The following is a 21,630-nucleotide window of genomic DNA, read 5'->3' on the forward strand; positions in this document are numbered from 1 at the left end:
AATGCCAAAAATTCAAGGATTTAAAAAAATATATTTAATACTTCGCCCGCTTTAAGTAAATTAAAAAAAAAATTAAAGAACAACATAACAAGTTATTAGCAAAAACAATGTTTTAAATTTGATTGATGAATGTACTTTTCTATATCTGTTTATATAAATATGTGTGTGTATTTTTATTTTTTTTATTTCGGTATTAATTTACACTTGGTAACAATTAAATGGCATTTAAATATGTTAAATTATTGATGGAAGTTCATTGTAATTTATTATAGAAATAAAAGACGAGTGATACTCACGAAGGATGGGACACTAAAATTAAACAAAATACTTAAAATTATTAAAAAAGCATTATAATATCAACTCATTAGTTAACCCGAATTTTTTTTATAGTGATCCCTTAGATAAAAATAACTTTATTTAATTTACTTTCATATCACTTTGAATTATCTATCCATACCTCTGTTTTGTATAAATACATTGAACTCCTTAATAAAGATACCAGTCTCGAAGATGTCGCGAAAGCGATGAAACCGGTCACTGGATATTCTAAATTTGTGGATTAAAGTATCACTCGTCTTTTATTTCTATAATAAATTAAATGGCATACTTTTAAATTACTTTTATTGTATCTTTTAAAACATATCTTTATTAACTTTACTGTTTAACCTATGTTTAGAAGGTATAACTGCTACCTATTATTTTTTGTACACCTTATTATTTATTTTGTAAGCAAATCTGTATTATAAAAGCCCTCTGGATGTTTTATGTATATAAAAATTAAAATAAATCCAACGAAAATAGTTATTAAGATTTATTTCCTTTCTTTTTTGTTGTTGTTTAGAATTCAGAAGGATTTTGGATCGCCTAATATTCTATTTCGAAAAAATATCTAATTATGTAGATGCCCATGACATCCTCTCTCAAATTAACTGTAATTTACCTCACCGTAACTTGCGTACCAATGCTGTTATTGCTGTAGGAAATTTTAGAACCAACGTTGGATTTTTTTCACCTCTGGCAAGTATCTACAAAACCGTTAACAAAATCTCACTAAACAGTACTGTCGATGTGTTCCTTTTAAATAGTTTCTAAGACTGTAAATATTGTTTAGGAATCAATATATTATATATTGTCAGCCTCGTGGCGTAATGGTCAGCGCGTTTGATTCGCGACGCCGGGTTTGATTCGCGACATGATTGAAAGGAAATATTGATTTAAAAGGTTTTAAACTAAAAATATTTCATAGTCCTTGGACTGGTACCTGAAGCGTGAGACTGATAATCTTACCTTCGTGGAACAAAAATGATCGAGGTACGCTGCGATTGGTGTGCCAATGCTGTGATTGTCTTTTTTTATGTTCACCTTACAGCATTTAAACTTTCATTGTTTATAATAAAAAATATATCTTTTTAATTTTATATGGGAGTTTTTATTTAAGTAAGCAAATTTGCAGCCATGTTCAAATAGAGTTACAGATAAAGAAAATTTGTCAAAACAGTAAAATTCCTCGCCCGATAAAAGTTGAATACCCAAAATTATACCCAAAACATAAACATCACTTTATGTATTTTCACGAGAGAAATTTCACTGTATTATGTACATATATTTTTATTTCACTAGACACTGTACAAAACGAACGTCATGAACCTTCAGAATAAAATATAAAATTAGAAGCGATATATTATGTCGCTTGTTGGGTCTGTTTCACTTTCTTATCTGTGTGATCATCAACGAATATGATATGATAAAATAATTCAACATTCAACAGTGTTTCGAGACAGGCTGGACAGGCTGGGGAGTTATTCAGATCTGATTTTGTTGCAACGGCAATGGAAAACATCCACATTTCCTCAACTCTTCCATCTGTTTAAACACGGGCAGAATGGTGAATGTTACACAGTGTGTAAAGTGGCCACTAAAACCAGCCAATGACAGATCATAAGCCCTGTAAATGCCAAGACTTCCATATTCCCTTCTCAAAAATGTTTTCCATCTCTGTTGCAAAAAAATAAGATCTGATAAAATAATATTTAGCTGTTTTAATATATATGGAAAAGTAACCAATGTATGTCGTGCAGCTTTCTAAATCGTACCATGTTCTGAAAAAAAAAATCCTTAAACAATATTTCTAGTACGTTCGAATATTTGTAGATTATTACCGGATTTTACCCCAAGGGAATATCAACATTCAACCTTCCTTAAATGACACAAATTAACGGCAAAATGAGTTTTATTTGCTGATCCTAAAGCTAGCAGTTGTTATTTTTAAGATGTGCGTCGAAGGTCGGTTTGATGAATAGGTATTTGAATATAGGGTTTCTGTCACTCCTTCAAGGATGCCTCCCCTAATACTGTGCACAAAAGATAACCGCACGTCGCGTCGGACTGATTATGCCGAACTAAAATCGTCAAGTTTGAGGTCTCATATTTCCGTTTTCCGCACCCCAAAACTAAACTTTTTTTTAAAGAAAGAGTATTGGAAATAAATTTTCTTTGTTTTTGTTTTTTTCATAAATAATCATTATATTTGAATACCGTACGTCCGAAAACGGCGAAAAAAACTAGACGCTTTAAAGGGGTTTTGGATAATCCTAGCTCCTACAAAAGACTATTTACTAAAAAAAAGAGTAGGGATACGCCTATGGTGGATATTTATAATAGTGTGTTAAGAATAATCGCTCTCATAATCCAGGGAGAAAATGCGAGAATACGTTTGTTGTAGAAAAAACCGACCACGCATCCAATTACGTGATGCAATGAATTCATAGTGTGAATGTGATTTTTCTCTTTATTTAACTATATGGGCATTATCAATTATATAATCATTATCATCATTCCATGTCCGCTCCCTAGTTGGAACATTTGGTATCCACAAAGAGCCTCCATGCATCGCTATCGGCTGTTAACTCCTTTGCGTCCTTCCATGTCAGGTTCTCGTTCCGATGTTCTGACATAAACTGCCGACAAACAGTCAGCAGTGGACATCCAGAACGTCGAGAACCTGATGCTAAGCGTGGTTAAGGCTCTCAGGAGGCATCCGCAGTATATGGCCTAGCCAACCGTATCGCCTCCGCTTGACGACAGTTGTCACCGGAGTTTGCTGCGTCCGTTTTTTTACAAACGAAGAGAACAAGATACACAACCACAAAAAAACACTACAAATTATATTAGAGTAAAATTGTATTTATAATATTTAATAATCATGTAGGAAATTCTGCAATGTGGCACGATTTAGGTTACTTACCATGTGTTTTTTTATCACCCAATTAACACACCAATAGATAACACCTTAGTAATACAGATATAGTATATGATAAGTCCTTAGTGATATAAAATTATAAAATATAATTTAATGTAGGGAAAGATATAATATATTGTTGTTAAATTGTAACATTGTTACACATTTCATTAATAATAATATTTATTATTCCTGAACTAGATAACAGGTGATGTGATAACCTGTGAATGCCTAGATTTCCATATTTCTCAAAAATATTTTCCCTCTCTGTTGAAATAAATTTCAATCCTGAGAGTATAACATGTTATATATTACGTGTCAACATAAATTGTGTCCGTTTTGTCCAAATGAAGAGAACAAGAGACACAAAAAAAACAACAAATTAGCACTGAGGTATAATATATTATGTCAATGTAAATTAGTCAATAATTCACATCGAGGTATATTACTAGAGTAAACAAAAGCATTCGAAATATGTTCCCTCAACCTGCGGCCAATTGGTCTATGTTTTATAGAACGGACTTTAGTCTGTTGCGAGTGATCGCCAGCTACTTTTCTCCTCGAAATTAGTAAAATGCCTATATGTACGCTAAGATACTGCACAAATCGATCTGAAAAGCGATGGTATAACCTTTCACCGGCAAGTAATGTTTAGAATAGCTATTTTAATGTCAAAAATTTATTTATACGTACTTTAATGTCATGTCTCAGTTAGTTGGGCGTAAAGCGAATTGACAAACAAAGGTGACGCGTATGCGGAAGGGAGCGACTTACTAAATATAACTTACAGTAGACCGATGTAAAAAGTCCGTGCTTTTTACTGTACTACTTGTTTTGCTTGTCAAAGTCGACGTGACGATATTTGTTATCTCCGCTGGTCAATCCCTGTCCTTTGAGGACGACTTTTTAGCTCGGATTTGTATGGAGTAATATCTCTATATATTATATCTCAATGATAATTCATAAAATCTTCACCGTACACTGCGCCAATATCGCGAGCAGCATTGGTAGCTTTATTTCCTCGATTGAAAGCGAACAGAAGATGTCAAAAATGCTCACTTTCGTCTACTTGACATTCCATTTTAAAGGCAAATAAAATAATACATTTAATGTAAAAGCAAACAGTCTACACAAATTTGAGTCTCAAGACGAGACCAAGTTTCGAAATTTTGAGACTTTTCGCGATTTCGAGTCAATTCGATACTACGTAACGATATAACAAAAAAGTGCACGTAGTAAACAAATCACATCATAGCATACATTTAATTATAATTAATACTAAACATGTCCAGTATAAATTTTATATTTGAAGCAATAACGTTGTGGTTTTACATTATAAAAAAATAAATAAAAACTACTCTGTTTTTAACCACTTATTTTTGAACACAATGCAACAGAGATGAAGAACATTTTAGAGAAGGGAATATAGAAGTCCAGGCATCCACAAGCCTTATGACCTGTCATTGGCTGGTGAAAAAAAAGTGGTTTAAAACAAAGTTGTTTTTATTTATTTTACTAAACGTATCAACAAACTATCCCTATATCACCAAACATAGATCAAAATAGCCTAGCTAAAATAACTAACAGAAAAATCTTCTTTGACCAACGAGTTAAGGGTGAAGTCGGATGGCCACCAGCAGCCATCATGCTCCGGACGCTAAGAGAGTATATCATTATTTTGTGCAGCTTCAGCAAAGGTACATTCGAGCTGTTCTGCTCGTTTGACCTGCGGTGCTATTCTGAACCGCTTTCACAGCCGTAAAAACACTTTTATCTCGCGTATTTTGTAAGTAAATACGCGAGATACAAGCTTTTTCTACGGCCGCGAGAGCGTTTGAAATATCACCTCTGGCCGGCGAGTGTGTTTTTCGCTTTGGATTCTTAGTGTTGCCTGCGCTATAATTAAATTGTAAAGTTCTACTTTCATTTTCTTTATTATATGATATTGTCATGGTTTTATTTTTTAATGAGTATGTAAATTACTTGCTAGCAACGTGTTGTCTACCCCTAGAGAGCGTGTAGAATCGTACTGCTGGTCTCAAAATTTCGATACTAGCGTCTCGAGTGCCGAGTCTCGAATGTAAGTCCTAAACACGATACATTATAAAGCAGAAAATTTTCTTTCGAATGACGTTATCTTCACCATTTTGTTTTCATTTTGGTGCTTATTAATAAATCAGGAAAAAACAGACGCAACTTATGTTACTACCTAATATGTTTTATTAATAAATAAAAAGAATACCATGTTTTAGGCACTTGAAACGTGACTATGAAATAATATATACGTCATTGAACACAAAGATCACAAAAGATATATTTTATTTCATTATCTTATTGTCTATTATAAATCAATATTTAAAAAATACGCATATTTGAATAGTTGGGTACGTTAGTCAAGTTTTTGTAAGAATCTATGAATTTATTCATCGAGTATTTATAATATACTAGCTGAACCCGGAAATGCTTTGCTATTGCTAGATTTGAGTACATGCTCCTTTATAGACTGAATGAACACAATCGAAAGTTCAATATCAAACTTTGTTTTTCTCACCAACCGGGGTGCACTATATTTAAAATGCGTTTTTTTTTAAATGTATCGAATGTCAGTTGATACTATTTTCAAAAATCCAGTAAAAATACATAAATAAGTAGAAATTATAAGGAATTTAAGGAAATCATCTGACTGGGATCCATAAAAAACAAATGTTGTTGTAGACATTCAAAAACAAACTTATTTACTCACTAAAAAATCACATCTTCCCAATTTTTTATTGTGTGCATTCTCGTCAACCTCTCTCAACCTAGTCTCTGCAACCCTGGTGATAGATAAAAAAGAACATTTACGCTCCTAAATTTTTTTCTACTTTATAAATTGAAGATTTTAATAGCTATAAATATGCTCGTGGCCAGGATCTATATTTCGCTTAAAACCGCACATAAATCAGTCCAGTAGATATTCATTCTGTCGAGGACACACATACGAATATTGCCTTTTGTATATAAAGATTAGTTTTATTGGGAATATAATTCACATCGTAAAACTTTTTCTGCATAAAATAGTATAATTACCAATATTTTTATTCTTCTCATTGAAATCATCTGATACATTAGGTTTCTAAGTGCATTTTTATTCCATTTTGGGGCCATTATGGAAGACAGTGTAGAGTGGGGTTCGAATCTCTGATCTGGAGTCCACAGCACTACCACTTATTACAAAGGAAATAAAACTTTGTACCCTAAAATGCTTCATTTTTACAATTTTACGTACATTCCCCCTTTCACCTACCCGCTAACGGGTTGCGTGACTTTAGATCTGTGTTCTTAGGCTAGGTCGGCTAGGAAAGGTTAAAAAATAAAACTCGAACTTCAAACATGGTAGGCGAATGCTCCAACCACTGAACTGCAAAGTGGATTACTGTATTTTGCGGACGATAAGACTTATCGGACCATAAGACGCACCTCAATTTTTGGTTGAAATTCCAAAGTAAAAAAGTACGTCTACGGTCCGAAAAATACGGTAATCTACACTCGATATCGTTTTTTAGGATTTTTACCTGAAAGTAGCCATCGAGTCGAAAATACACGTCCATGGTCCTGGTTCTATCTCACACACGGATTTTACTGATTTAGAATAGATTTAAATATTGTTTATGTATTTTTTTAAATAAAAAGTGTAACGGTTCGTACTTAAAAAAATAATTATCCAAAATATCTGTACCTTGAAAGACAATCCACGGGAGTCACAATAAATGAAATGTTCAAGAAACGAGATTTTTTGATATTGCGATTTTCAAAACCTTTTGAACCGAATGAGATAGGTTGAATGTAAAATAATGATTCTTTTGATAATAAGAGTACATTTAAAAAAAGGGTATCTGGGACAACATTAAAACATACACATTTTTCGTTAAAACAAATTGGACTTCAGATTTTTATTTTAACTATAAAAACCATTTATAAGACGAAAGTGGACTTCTCGTTTTATTCACGTAAAAATAGCTTATTGTGATAATTTATCAATTTTTAACTTCAAAATGGCAAAAAGTTGACTCCCGCATTTTACGCTCTGAGGTAAAGATATTATTTTATGTTCTACCACACTGTTAACAACTCTTTGTGCAAAAAAACCTTCTTAATAAGAAATTTAAACTGGGTACAAGTAGACACTCACAATAATATAGTTATGACATGCGAAGGAAACGTTAGTTCTGTGAAGTATTATTTGTTTACATACTTGTACAAGATATTAAAATTAAGAATGCACGACATTTTTGTGGAATGAAAAGGCCAGTACCGAATCGGTGTCGGTTGTAAAAATTAAATAACATTAAGATCTAAATTTGTTGCAATAGAGGGAAAACGTTTTTGAGAAGAGAATTTGAAAGTCTAGGCATTTACAAGACTTGTGACCTGTCATTGGCTGGTTTAACACTGTGTGACATTCACCATTCTGCCTATGTTTAAACATCCACATTTCCTTAACTCTTCCATCTGTTAACTTTTGTTACCATAATGGACATAGGCTATTAGATACAAGTAAATACAGTTTTTGCTACCATTCGTGTTTACAATATGGTCATGTGGATGAATGACCATATCCGACGAAGGCCCCCAATATAATTTGCCAAACTCACAGTGAAAGAAACAGTAAAAGCAGTAGAGTTAAATTTAATAAAAATATCGGTAAATAAAATTGTACATTTTAAAAGAGTAACTCGTTTGACAAAAAAAACATGGCTTTTTGTTTGAGAAAAACCGATAGAAAACCCACGGTCTTCAAAATGGTTTCTAGAGTTAAATTCAATAAAAATATTGATAAATAAAAAAATATTTTTATTAAACTTTTTGTGCATAATGTTATTTATACATTAGCGGGCTTATTGCCAAATGGCAATTTCTTTCAACCAACCAATAAAATAATAGTTTTTCATTATAATTCAAGTTACAGACATACATATAAAGAATAAAAAGCTAAAGATACACAAAAATAGAAATAAACTTATTCGTTTTAAAATTACCCTGAATCAAAACTATTAATCAATGGGAAAAGGAAAAAACAGGAAAGAGGAAAGGAGAAGAGATTAAGGAAGATTGTAGATTTTAAAAGAGTAACTCGTTTATTGACAAAAAAACATGGCTTTTTGTTTGAGAGAAACCGATAGAAAGACCCACGGTCTTCAAAACGGTTTCGGTTATGTGGAGGAATGTACTTTCACTCTTGACTTTTGTCATTCAGCCAGATGAATCTCATCAACATCAAGAAAGGTTTCAGCTCTTTTAATTCACAAAAGTCAGTAAAGAGGAAGCGACGTCTGTATGCGAGATGTGGCGTTCTATCCTTTCTGTTTATCCACACGGGGAAATGGCGTGGTGATTCGTTGGTTTTAGATAAACAAATCATTGATTTATTTTATATAGATTTTTAATTATTTTTTTTATTTACACGGGCACAGCCTAAAAAGCTTTAATAAATACGAGTATAATTTTGAATGAAAAAATGAAATAAAATAAATCAATAAATATCAAAAACATTTTTGACTTTGTAGTATGACACTTTACATTTATTTGTTTATAAGTTTGGATAAACCACATTAATTTTTAGTTATACGTCTAACGGTTTTGAAGTTACTACTTCATCAAAATTAAAAATAATTAGAGCTGTAACCAAAAATTTCCCAAAACATCAAATGAGTTAACTTCGATTCCTCTTCTAAAATTATTTTCGCTATGATTAATAGCATCTTTTTATCTCTTTTTTTAATTCTTCGGTTCTTTTCTGACTATATTTTAGTATCAATATAAATAGTAACGCTAGTGATTTAAAGTTAGTATAAATCCTGAAGATGATGAAGTAATCTCAAAACCGGTCGACGCATAAGTAAAATTAATGTAATTTATACAAATTATAATTATTAAGTGAAAAATGATTAAAATTATGGTAAAACAAATATTTAGTATTCAATAACAAAACGAACACAACTAAATCAAAACTAAAAAAAAAAACAGAAAAAAGTAAATAAATAATGTGTGAAAAGCACTGAAAAAGTGGTTCTCAGCCTTGTTTGTGTCTTAGAGAAAGCAGTTGGTATTTTCATTTGAAATCAAGACTTTACCTTTAAAAAGGTTTGTCTTCTCGATTTGTTAGAATAAAAAATATTTTATATGAACTTGAAAACCAGTTAAATAATGGTTGCGTTTACATTTAAATTGACAAAATGTGTTTTATGAAAAAATGATGAACCCATTTCAACCCATTTTGAAAATGCAAACAGATCCGTGAAAATTTCAGCTGGATAAGGAAGTTCAGCGGTTTGATTTTTATTTATTTTTTATTTGTTGATAAACTATCAAACAAAGCCAAATTTTCATGTTATCTTTTCATAGTATCGTCGCTATGATTTTTTTAATCTTTGTAATTTTTAAATTACTCCGCCCGTGACGTCACTAGTCATAGTCGGTGAGTTATCTTGAGTGGTAAGGTGGCTTCCCGGAAACCGGAAATATCCCACAACACTCTATCATTAGTTGATTCGGAAGAACTTGAGACAGTAGTTTTTTTTCATACATTTTTGAAAAACTTCGCCGTCAGTCAAATGCTCTAATTTTTATCGCGTGTAAATAAACATTTATTACATCTAAAGAGAATGTTCAGCTCTACTGGAAATCGGATATAACAAATGTATTTTTACGCTCGGTAAAAATTAGAGCATTAAATTGTAAGGTGTAGTTTCTTGAAAATGTATGAAAAAAATAATAATAAAAAAGGTTTCGACCTCGTGGTATGATGGTCAGCGCGTTTGCCTACCATGCGAGAGGTCTCGGGTTCGATTCCCGGCATGGTTAATATGAAATTTTTATTTGAAAATGTGTTTTCTTACCAGAATATTTCATAGTCTCTGGACTGCTACCTGAAGCGTATAACACTGATCATCTTACATTCATGTAACAAAAATGATTAAGATACGCTGCGATTGATGTACCAATGCAGTGCCACGTGCACCATTAGGTGCGGAAAGAGAATGGTGATGATGAATATAAACGAACTACTTTGCACATAGCGTCACTATTTCTTTCGAATCAACTAAGGATAAGAAAGTTGTGATAGATTTTCGGTTTACGGTAAGTTAACAAATGAATCAGTAGATCTCAATGCCTCATATAGTTAGGATACGTTATTATTTTTTTGTGATATGTATCTTATATATATATATATAAATAAATAAATAAATAAATAAATGAAGGGGAGATCGAGGGACCTAGAGGTGTCGGAAGAAAACAGCTTTCCTGGCTTCGAAACATCCTCGCATGGACTAGGATTAGAACTGTGGAGGAGCTGTTTCGCACTGTTCAGGATAGAGAAGCTTTCTCCCAAGTGGTCGTCAACGTCGGGGGGACCCGACATGACACGCGAAGAAGAAGAATACATTGCAATCGACTGTAGTTTCGGCCGTGGTTAGTTTTGGTTTCGGCCGTAAATTGTCTGACACCGAAAATCTTTTTCAGGCTGAATTCGAGAGCGAAACTTTGGTCGGTCGCTATACTTAATGCTAATGTTTGATAACTTTGTAAATTTTATTTATAATGCTCTATTGAAAAATATTGTTTTTTTTCAATACAGTTGTGACGGGGGCATTAAGAGAGACTAGGGTAGAGAAATCGTGTATATTTTATAATTACTTCAGTCACATGGCAAAAAAAAAATGTATATAAAAAGTTCATTCGTTAAAATGGCGTGGCTGACGTCCCCTATGACTCTATAAAAGCTGAGTTTGGAGGTGGGTTTTCTCCCTTAAAAAAATACTTAATGCTTTAATATAAATACATCATTATCAATTTCGCAGTTTTGTACTTCTTCTAAATGTCTTCATCCAACCCTGGTAAACTAGTAAAAGGATCGGTCGTTTTGCGGTAGATAAGAATACCGCTATTGTAATAATGTAGGTATTTCATAGACGTATGTACATTCAACATACGAGTACTGCATTGACTTCATTCATTTATATGTTAAATTGTGCATACTAAAGAATAAAACTTCCATATTTTAAAAATAACGGAGCCACAAAACGCATTTTTTTAAAAGATATATTTGCGTTCTTACGATTATCCCAAATATTTTAATTTTGAGGTCATTTACAACGGTCATATATAACGAGTCGAGAGTAAATAATTTACTTTTAGAAAATGGTTATCAAGTTCAGGTAGGAGTGGGGTTCGAACCAAGGACCTCTGATCCGTGAGTAGACCACAACCCGTTTCAATATTGTCTAGATATAGAAAATTATTATTTTATGTTTTTATTCCAATAAGGTATTATTCTAATTTTTATGATTCTTTGTGGATAAACAGTTGAGGCTCCGATTACACGCATGCTTCTAGTATGTGGATAGACACGGTCAATAAAAAATATAATAAAAAGAAATTGGACTATTTAACGTCAAATTGTCTGGCCAGGTTTTGTAAGAGTTACGAACGATCTCTTTGGTGTTTATTCTTAGAGACTTCATGCCGCTCAACCTTTGAATCAAGGAACTTGGAAAGACCTATAAGGTCAAGAAGTCTCACTCTGCAAGACTTGCCAACTGACAGGTTCTATCAAAGAAACTGAAACTTTTTCTCACTCCCGCGGAGTGTTACCGGATGGACCTTGGTTTTAATTACAAAGTTCTGCCTGCCATGGATTGAATTGAGGTTCTTCACTGATGCAGTTTCTTAAATGGCAAAATAGGTTTAGCATTTGCACCCTACGACGACGTGAGAGAAATAGCTGCCAGAAAGATTAAACTAGATCATTTCTGTTCTCTATTTCAAGCGAGACTATGTGCGATTCAAGAATTTTTCCTTTATTTTTTTTTTAAAACCGCCTTATAGACGGAAGCATAAATATAACGATTTTGACAGATTGCAAATTTGTAGTAATGCGATTGCGGATCGAAATTCGGTCAACCCTATTGTCATGAATATACGAACTTTACCATAAAAAACTATTACAAAATGCGTACATTATTTATTAATGTCATTTTATCCTTCAATTTTATTTTATTTATTCTATTATAAAGATACATATTACAAATATATATAACGTATCCCTAACTCTATGAGGTCAAGAGCCCTGTGTGGAGTTGGGATACAACAAAATAGAAAGTGGAAGCATGTATATTACAGACAACATTATTACATAAATATAAATTTCAATAAAAATCTGGACAACTGGATATATATCTCAACTAAGCAACTCTCAATTTCATGTGAAATAATTCAGTCAGATGAATCTCTTCACAACAATAAAGGTTTCAGCTCTTTAACTTCACTAAAATCAACAAATGGAAGAATTGAAGAAATATGGATGTTCAAACATAGGCAAAATGGTGAATGTTACACAGTGTGTAAAGTGGCCACTTAAACCAGCCAATGACAGGTCATAAGCCCTGTAAATGCCTTGACTTTCATATTCCCTTATTTAAGGTATTCTCCATCCCTGTTGTAATTTGTTAATCGTAATGACTCCCGAGGGAGTGAAATCCAGTCTTTTGTCTGCAAACATTTGGACAAACTCAAATATTGTAATATCTACTGGGGTTTTAACAAAAACAAAAATACTTTTTATAGAAATTCTACATCCTAACTCATGTACTGGAAATCAACAATATAGATCCAAGCTTTCCCAATTTTTCACAAAAACGGTATGGCAACATATTGTGCGATAGGCATGTACGAAAGAGTTTATTTGTGTTGGGAATATAATACAAGTTTACTTCTGCGTGGAATATTTTTTTGTTATATTATACAGGGTGTTCTTTAAACCCTGTCACATCCGAAACCTCGATGATCAGTATGGGCAAGAATACATATTAGCATATTTAAAACCATTTTTAAAACGCAGAAATTAAAAAAAACAAATGGTTGCTTTCTTCTGCAGGGGAGAAGCGAGGGGGGCGTGGCCATGTGGTTGACGGTGTATCAGACTCCCCCTCCCCTCTCCTCGCTTCTCCCTTGCAGAAGTAAGCAACCATTTGTTTTTTTTAATATTTTCTAAAAATTTATTTTGATGTTCCTATATGTCTTCTTGCCCATACTGACCATCGTGGTTTCGGATGTGACAGGGTTTAAAGAACACCCTGTATAACATGTCCACATATACCTATGGACAGGTATGTTTTTTCTGAAATATTGTATTTGTTTATTTATTTATTTTAACATTTTATATAAATATATAGTTTACATACATTTGCAAAAGGGAGGGCATATTGGCTTACGAAAATTTCTTCCTACCTACTCAAACCGTTTAATTTGCAACAAGGAGGATCAGTGATTTTATTATTTGTTAATAGACTATTAAACTAAGCAAAAAAAAATTTTTCAATTTTTATATATCGTACTAGAAGCGTTACGATTTTTCAAAGTTTTGTATTTCTGAAATATCTCCGCGTGTGATGTCAGAGGTTCTCTTCCGCTTATTCTCGATAAGTTCTGCCCATTGGCCTATTCACGGCACACAAACTGGAAATCTTCCATAACTCTCTCACCATTGGTTAATTCATATGAAACAGTGACGTCGTTTAAAGTAGTTCGTTTTTATCAAAATGTTTAGTTCTTAATTTCCCGTGGGACTGAAGTTCCTCATTGACATGTTCTGACAATTTCTTCCTACCTACTCAAACCGTTCAATTTGTAGGTATATTATAATATTTTCCGTGTAAAATAAAACGCTGATACATATATTACAAATTAATTTAATTGTGTAATCATATTTTCATATTGTTATACAATTAAATGATAATCCAATCCAACTCGAACCGAAGCAAATTCGCACATTGATCGTTTAGCTAAAATATTATTTTACCAATCGATAGACCTCATATATGTGCAATGTCATACATATGAAACTAGGGATAAAAAAAAAAGATTACCAAAGAGGAGAAAAACAGAGTTTCAAAACTCATTGTGCAAGGGATTGAAGCTGTACAATGAGTTACCTGAAGAAATAAAAGGAATAGAAAGCATTGAAATATTTCAAATCAATTTGAAAAAAACATGTTCTTAAGAAATTTTCATAAAAATTTAAATGTTACTAAAAGCATATATTAGTTCTTAAGATGTTAATAAATAAATAGAAGAATCCATTTTCGTCAAAGAACATATTTTGTTTTTTTTTTGTAAATATTTCGCTTCGTGAAAACGGTCCGCAATCATTGTATTCGGCAAAAACGGGTCCATTAGCAAAAATATAGTTTTACAGGAGAGCAGATTTAAGAATAAAAACTAAATTTGTGGAATACTCCGTTAATTTTTTTGATAGGTATTCCATTCATCTAAATTATATTTTTAATCGTTTGTTAGGTTTAATTTACTAATTGGTGAATTATGTTATAGAGATCTAATTTTTTTATATTTATAAGAGATTCAGTGAATCCTATGTAAAAAATAATATACTATTACTAATATATTCAATCACAGTAAAGAAACTAACAAAAACGTCTATATTCTCTAGATTTGAATAAATTTTAAAATCTCCTTCCTAGCTTAACTAGTTGTTTTGCTAGGGGTCACACCTTTTTTTTTTCGTACAATTTATCAAAAAAGGAGCCACAGTTTGTTAGTTATAAATAATTTATTTTCCTGACCTCATTCAGGAAAAAAAATGGTTTAATATCTCGAAAGTTGAAAAAAATGCAAAAAGCCAGTTTATGGCGTGCACCCTTTAATTGATATGTACTTTAAAGCATATTTTTATACTTACATTGGAAAATCCAATAAGAATTCCAAGAAAATTAATCCTTCTTGCGCACTTTAAAACACAAAACACGCTTAGAAATATCACAATTCGCCGCAAAATAGAAAGCACTAAAGAATCACTTCGGCGAGTCCATTTTCCAATTGACTATTTTTACAAATTGCTTGAACGTATTATTTACCGTTTAATTTAATTTTGTAGACTTGGTTACACTTTGAATTAGTATTATTGACATTGCTGGAATCGCAAAGGACATGGAGAGGGTGTGACATAAGAACATTTGGTTAGTCAGCATCCCGGTATAAAAATCCATAAGGAGAATGCGGGGCGGAGGGCGCATGCGTAAAGAAATCCCCTCCCCAAAGGAAAGAAATTCTACCCCATAAACCAAATTCTCATGAATACATTGCATTAGGTTGAATAAGATTTACTTTAAAAAAAAAAATATTTACAGATTTCTGTAATCGGCGTGATTATTTTATGAATGTTATACTTATTGTTTTGTGTCGAGGCGGTTAAAGAATACAGTCCTGAACAATTGTTTTCGACTAGATAGCTGGTCTCAGTTAAAAATTCTAAAATCATGTGAAGAAAAGTCTCTTTCATGGTGTGTTAATTGTAGCGTTCGCTTACCATGCTTGTTGAGGTCCTAGGATCGATTCCTTTAGTCAAATATTTCATTTTTCAATAACTATTTTTAATTGGCTGGTTTATCTTTACACTTTGCGCACATTGTTTAACATTTACCTTCTTATTTAAACATCCACATTACCTGATTCGTCCGTCTGTTGACATTTAAGGAGTAAACGAACTGAAACCTTTATTGATGTGCGGAATGTACATATTATTTTTTATTTTACAAAAGGAATCGCCTGAAATCACTTTATTATATTTTTTCTACTTAGCCCATTGGTTTAATCGAATATAAATACTGATTCATTAAATTTATTTTATTTTATCATACTTTTATTTGTTTATTTTAAGACAATTTATTTTATTTTATCATACTTTTATTTGTTTATTTTAAGACCATCATATAGTTATTTATACATAATTCAAAATTAATTGTAATGAAATATTGTGTGAACCGATTACAGTATTTTTCATAATAATTATCATAAGCCCAAAAATATCAGATAGAAAATAAATTAAATGACTTAACAATATAATTTTTATATATTCATTTTTAAAGAATGTGTGTTAAAAAACCATTAAACCATTTATGAAATGATCCGATCACGTAGTATATAATTGATCTGGTAATGTCAAATTATAAGTCATGTAAATGACAGACTTGTACGGGGACCACGTAATGAGAAGAGCGATGGAATGGAAGGCTGGAAAAGAGGAATCAAAATTAGTGGTTGCCTAATCAACTACCTCAGATTTGCTGATGATACCACATTACTTGCTAAAGACGAGCTGGAAATGGCAGATAAATTGGCTCGGGTAGCAGAAGAAAGTCGCAAATTTGGGTACAAAATAAATAGAACTAAAACGAAGCTCATGATCGTTGACCGAGCTATTTTTTTTTTTATTTAGGCTCATCCATCTCTGCGGGCAGTATATGCACATCAGAAATTAAAAGATACATCCTAATCGCAAAAAAAGCCATGACTCGACTCACTAAAATTTGGCAAGATCCCAAAGGAAACTAAAATGTTCATAGTGCGTACTCTCGTGTTCCTAATATTCTTAAATGGCGCAGAAACGTGGACAAATAAAACACGTGAGCAGGAGAGAATAGATGCCTTCGAGATGTGATGTTGGCATCGAACGCTGGGAATACCATGGACAGCCAGAAGAACATATATCTCCATACTGGAGGAACTCAATGTAAAAGTTCCCCTATCGGCCATATGCTGCCGATATATTCTGCAGCTCTTCGGACACATAAGAAGCAGGGGCAGAGCTGCAGCTCGATGGATCGATCAGGCGAAAACAACGCCACGGGCGAACCTATATGGAGCTGTGAAGAGGGTGAAGAGCCGTGAAGGGTGGAGACCCTTTGTCAATGGAATGGCTGGAGTGAGTACCAATGATCACGATCCTCAGAACTGAGGAACGACAGAGAAGAAGAAGAAATGACAGACTTCAATATAACCATTTCAAATAGTTGTTTCAATTTTTGTCTACCAACATTAAGATATATGTTTTTACTTTCATTCATATGGTTATCAAGTTAGTTCTAAAGTATCGTATTATCAGCGCCATGATTTTTTGAAAGTTTTGTAATACAGAAGTTTCTCCGCGTGTGACTTCACAAGTTCTCTTCAATGAGTTCTGCTGATTGGTGAATTGACTTCCCGTAGCCCTGAAATCTATCGCAACGATAAGAAACTTTAGCCCTACGGGATACAAAAAATGTTTTCTTGCACGCGGTAAAAATTAGAGCATTAAATTAAAGAAAATATACGGAAAAATAGTAAAAAATATTTTAATAAACACGCACTACTTTAAACGACGTCACTAGTTCATATAAACCAACCAATGATATGAGAGCTGTGAAGGATATCCGGTTAGCTTACCGGAAATGAACCAATCGTAAGAACTGACAGAGAAGAACCTCTGACGTGACACGTGGAGTTATTTCAGAAATACAATACTTCAAAAAATCATTGCGATGATAATACGATATATATATATATTTATAATTAGCTTAGTTTAATAGTCAATTAACAAATAAATAAAAAATAAAAAAGACGCTGAACTTCCTCATTGGTTGATTCCGAAGAACTACTGACGTCGCGTCGGCGTCGTTCAAAGTAGATATTTTTTATTAAAATCATATTTATTTTTTTTTGTACATTTTCAAGAAACTTCGCTTTGCAATTTAATGCTTTGATTTTTCCCTCGCGTAAGAAAACATTTTTGTATCTAATTTCCCGTAGCACGGAACTTCTTCACTATAAGAAAGATTTAAACATTGAATGAAAACGAGTGACGTCACGATTCAAGATGGCGGGGCGTCATGGCAACCCCGTCAAGGTCGAATAGCCGGGTACGGAAAAAGCTTTGAAAATAGTCTTTCCACCATTTTATAATACATCATAATTTATTATTGGATTGGATTGCCACTAAATAATTCCTAGTGTTTCCGACTACCCGTCAATAAATTGTTCACATTTCACCCAAGTTGTATTAAAATGGTAATTTTCTCCAAAGAAATTATTCACGAAAGGAGTGGAAGAAAAATGGTATATTTATTTATTCATTTATACATCAACGGTTCAAAGAACCTTTTACAACAAAAAAAATAATTTACAGAAATAATCACAGCAGTGCACAATAATCATGTAGTACATAGTATGAAATAATAGAATAACAGAAACCTATCACAACACTCTCATCATTGGTTGATTCGGAAGAACTAGTGATGTCGTTTAAAGCAATTCGTTTTCATTCAAAGCCATTTTTCTTTTTTTTTTTCTTACATTTTCAGAAACTTCGCCCTAAAATTGAACGCTCTAATTTTTACCGCGCGTAAAAATACATGTTTTATATCTGATTTCCCGTAGGGCTGAACTTCCTCATTCAAATATCTACCCTTGTTTCTGATCCCAATCACAAAATGGTTTTATTTATTTCAAAAATGTTGTCAGTTAATTCTTTAAAAATTAAAAAAAACAAACTGTATTGTTTGTTATAATGATGGATACAGTAGAATTCCTATTATCCGAATCAATTGAGACTGGACCCCTTTCGGATAGTTGGATTTTTTCCAAAGAAGGGGTCTATTAGAATCAATTACTGTATGTATGTATGTATGTTGAAAATTGGAAAAAAAACTATTTTAAAGTAAATGAGCTTTCAATTATTATTATTATTCTTTTTTTAATATTTTTTTGTTTGTTTATTTTTCCATACACATATTATTTACGTAGAAATATAATTACAAAAATACACTTTGGAAAAATACATCTTAAAATAAATTGAAAAAAAAATGCCTACAAAGACTACAGCGTCTAAGCGTGGGCTATTCCTAAGTTCATTCAAAAGTTCATAGCACATATATATGGTATGACATGACCACGAAAAGAAAAGAAAAGAAAAGAAAAGAAAAGAAAAGAAAAGAAAAGAAAAGAAAAGAAAAGAAAAGAAAAGAAAAGAAAAGAAAAGAAAAGAAAAGAAAAGAAAAGAAAAGAAAAGAAAAGAAAAGACAAGAAAAGAAAAGAAAAGAAAAATAAAAGAAAAACCAAATTAACATATGCTGAAATTACGAAAATATTATTTATTTCCAGTATGCATTTATTTTTAATTAAATGAAAAGGCAAGTGATGTACATTAGTTCAGTATGTACGTACTGTACTGTAAATGAAAATCATTGCTTGCTGAACATTTCAGTCAAAGTAAGCTGTTTAACTGTGATCATCCGTTCTCGGGCAGCCAAGTCGCACATCTCATCAATCAAAACGAACAGTTGTTAAGTAAAGGAGGACAATTCGCGGAGGAAAGGACAATAGCGCGCGTAGACAGAATCAATGTTTTGCGAATCGCAGTACGTTTCCATCTAAAAAAAATTTTCTAAAATTCTGAAAGCATTAAATATGCACAACACTCTTTCCTCTATCGTTCTTGCTCTAACTATAATGTATAACTTTTTTTTCATCTATTGATATATTTTACACGCCTCTTAATTTATTTTAAAATAAATTAAGACTCATTATTACTGGCTCCGATACGATCCCACTTACTATTTAATAATGCTCACACTTACACACACCTGAACACTTACTCCTACCTAATACACATAAACCCACATCTACACTTACGCTCATACAAATACACATAAACACACCCTTTTGTTGTAACGCAATTTAATAATATGTATGATTCTTATTTAGAAACTTTGCTGGTCTGTCTTTAAAGTGTATTTTTTTTAATGTTACTATATCATTTCGACTGTTTGTTTCTTTATAATAAATAAATAAATAAAGCGTTTCGGGTAATCAGTGATTCGGATGGTCTGAGTTCGGATAATTGGGGTTCTACTGTACTTTGTAATCGTGATAACTGATGTATATAATACCAATGTAACTAAACGTTTAACTTGACTCTGGCAAAAACATCTAGCTTTAGTGGATGATTGCCGTTTAAACAATAAAAAATAATGTATCCAAAAAACTTGATTTCTTTTTTGAAGCCATTTGTCGTTGATTTTGTTTGTTTGTAAACAATTTGATTGGAAAAAATCTATTGCAAATTGAAATAAGGTGGCCACTGTGGTGTAATAGACGCTTACCCTACGCACAAATAAAATAGTAACAATTACATTAAATTAACCTATCAGTGATAACGATGAAGGAAAAGAAATCGCATTTCATGTTTTTTTATTATTTTTTAGCCAATCAACAGACTTAAGTAAGCCCTAATAGATTGGCATTAATTAGTATTACTTAATTTAAACATTCTTTAAATCTACTTAAATTAACAAAGTGTATAATTAACAAAATGTATGTATATAGCATAATCTAGGCGGAAATGGCAAGTGTGACATCGCGAGTCAGGAGAGACACACTGCTTGCTTCTTAAATGCCTGCCCTTGCTGTAGGAACACATCGACAGTACCGTTTAGTGAGATTTCGTTCACCGTTCTGAGGATCCTTGGCAGAGGGGAAAAGAATCCGATGTTAGTTTTATAATTTCCAACAGCAAAGACAGGATTGGTACGCAAGTTACGGTGAGGTACATTAAGGTTTATCTGAGCAAGGATATCATGGGCATCTGTACAGTTAGACATTAATTTGTGCAAGAATATCAAACCAGCCAAAATCCTTCTGAATTCTAAATTAAAAATAAGAAAGTACTCTAGACGAACATAATAGTTGATTATGAAAGTATTAGATCCTATTCTAAATATTAATGATTTTTAAAATTTCCGTTGCACCGATTCAATCCGCGTTATATGAATATTATAATTAGGAGACCATATTATATAATTAAATTCAAGCAAACTACGAACAAATGATTTATACAATGTAATTGCAATTTTCGGGCTTTTGAATGGCTTAGATATTCGCAAAATAAATCCACAGATTTTGGACGCTTTCTTTGAAATGTGGTCAATGTGATGGTTTATTTGAGTTTGTTATCAAAAAGTATCCCAAGATCTCGAATGTTATTATGTATCCAGTATATATAATAACAATAATAATATTTGACTGATTTATATAGCGCCATTTTTTGTGAAAAATCACTAAAAGGGCGCTTTACAATTGCATACTTAAACTTACATTCTAACTGAACTTAGAGACATATTATATTTTCTGATTTAAAATTGAGGGTATGATAAATAATCTAAAGAAGTGAGATTTTAGTTGGGATCTAAACTGACTGGGACTGTCGATGACTCGTAAGTTTGAAGGCAATTGGTTCCAGGCAGAGGGGCCGGCAACGGCAAAAGCGCAATCTCCAAATATAGTGTTTGGGGGGCGCCGGATTTTAACAAGTTTTCCTCTCCCTGAATCAAATGCTGACCTAAGAGTAGATTTTCTTTGACATGTATTTTCCCTAATACAAAGGTCCAATAGGTATCTTGGAGCCTTTTCATAAAGGGATTTGAATACTGTTCAGCAAAACTTGTATTTTATTCTCTCTGGGCTTTTCAACCAGTGCAAATCTTGAAGATGTTGTAAGATGTGAGAATATTTTTTCACTCCCG

At 32.4% G+C, this 21,630-nt stretch overlaps 1 protein-coding gene across 1 annotated transcript in view; it reads right to left on the minus strand.

Annotated features, from left to right (window-relative positions):
* Positions 1 to 15,027, minus strand: part of LOC148277533 (core alpha-(1,3)-fucosyltransferase-like) — a gene marked incomplete at its 3' end in the record, with an annotated part of 29,466 nt that extends 14,439 nt beyond the window's left edge. Inside the window, exon 1 of the mRNA XM_088232763.1 lies at positions 14,976 to 15,027. The remainder of the gene's footprint in view (positions 1 to 14,975) is intronic.
* Between the last annotated feature and the right edge of the window lie 6,603 nt (positions 15,028 to 21,630).

Source organism: Micrasema longulum, unplaced genomic scaffold, assembly GCF_059751315.1.
Source record: "Micrasema longulum isolate JH-2025_06_02 unplaced genomic scaffold, ASM5975131v1 h1tg001017l, whole genome shotgun sequence".
Taxonomy (NCBI): domain Eukaryota; kingdom Metazoa; phylum Arthropoda; class Insecta; order Trichoptera; family Brachycentridae; genus Micrasema; species Micrasema longulum.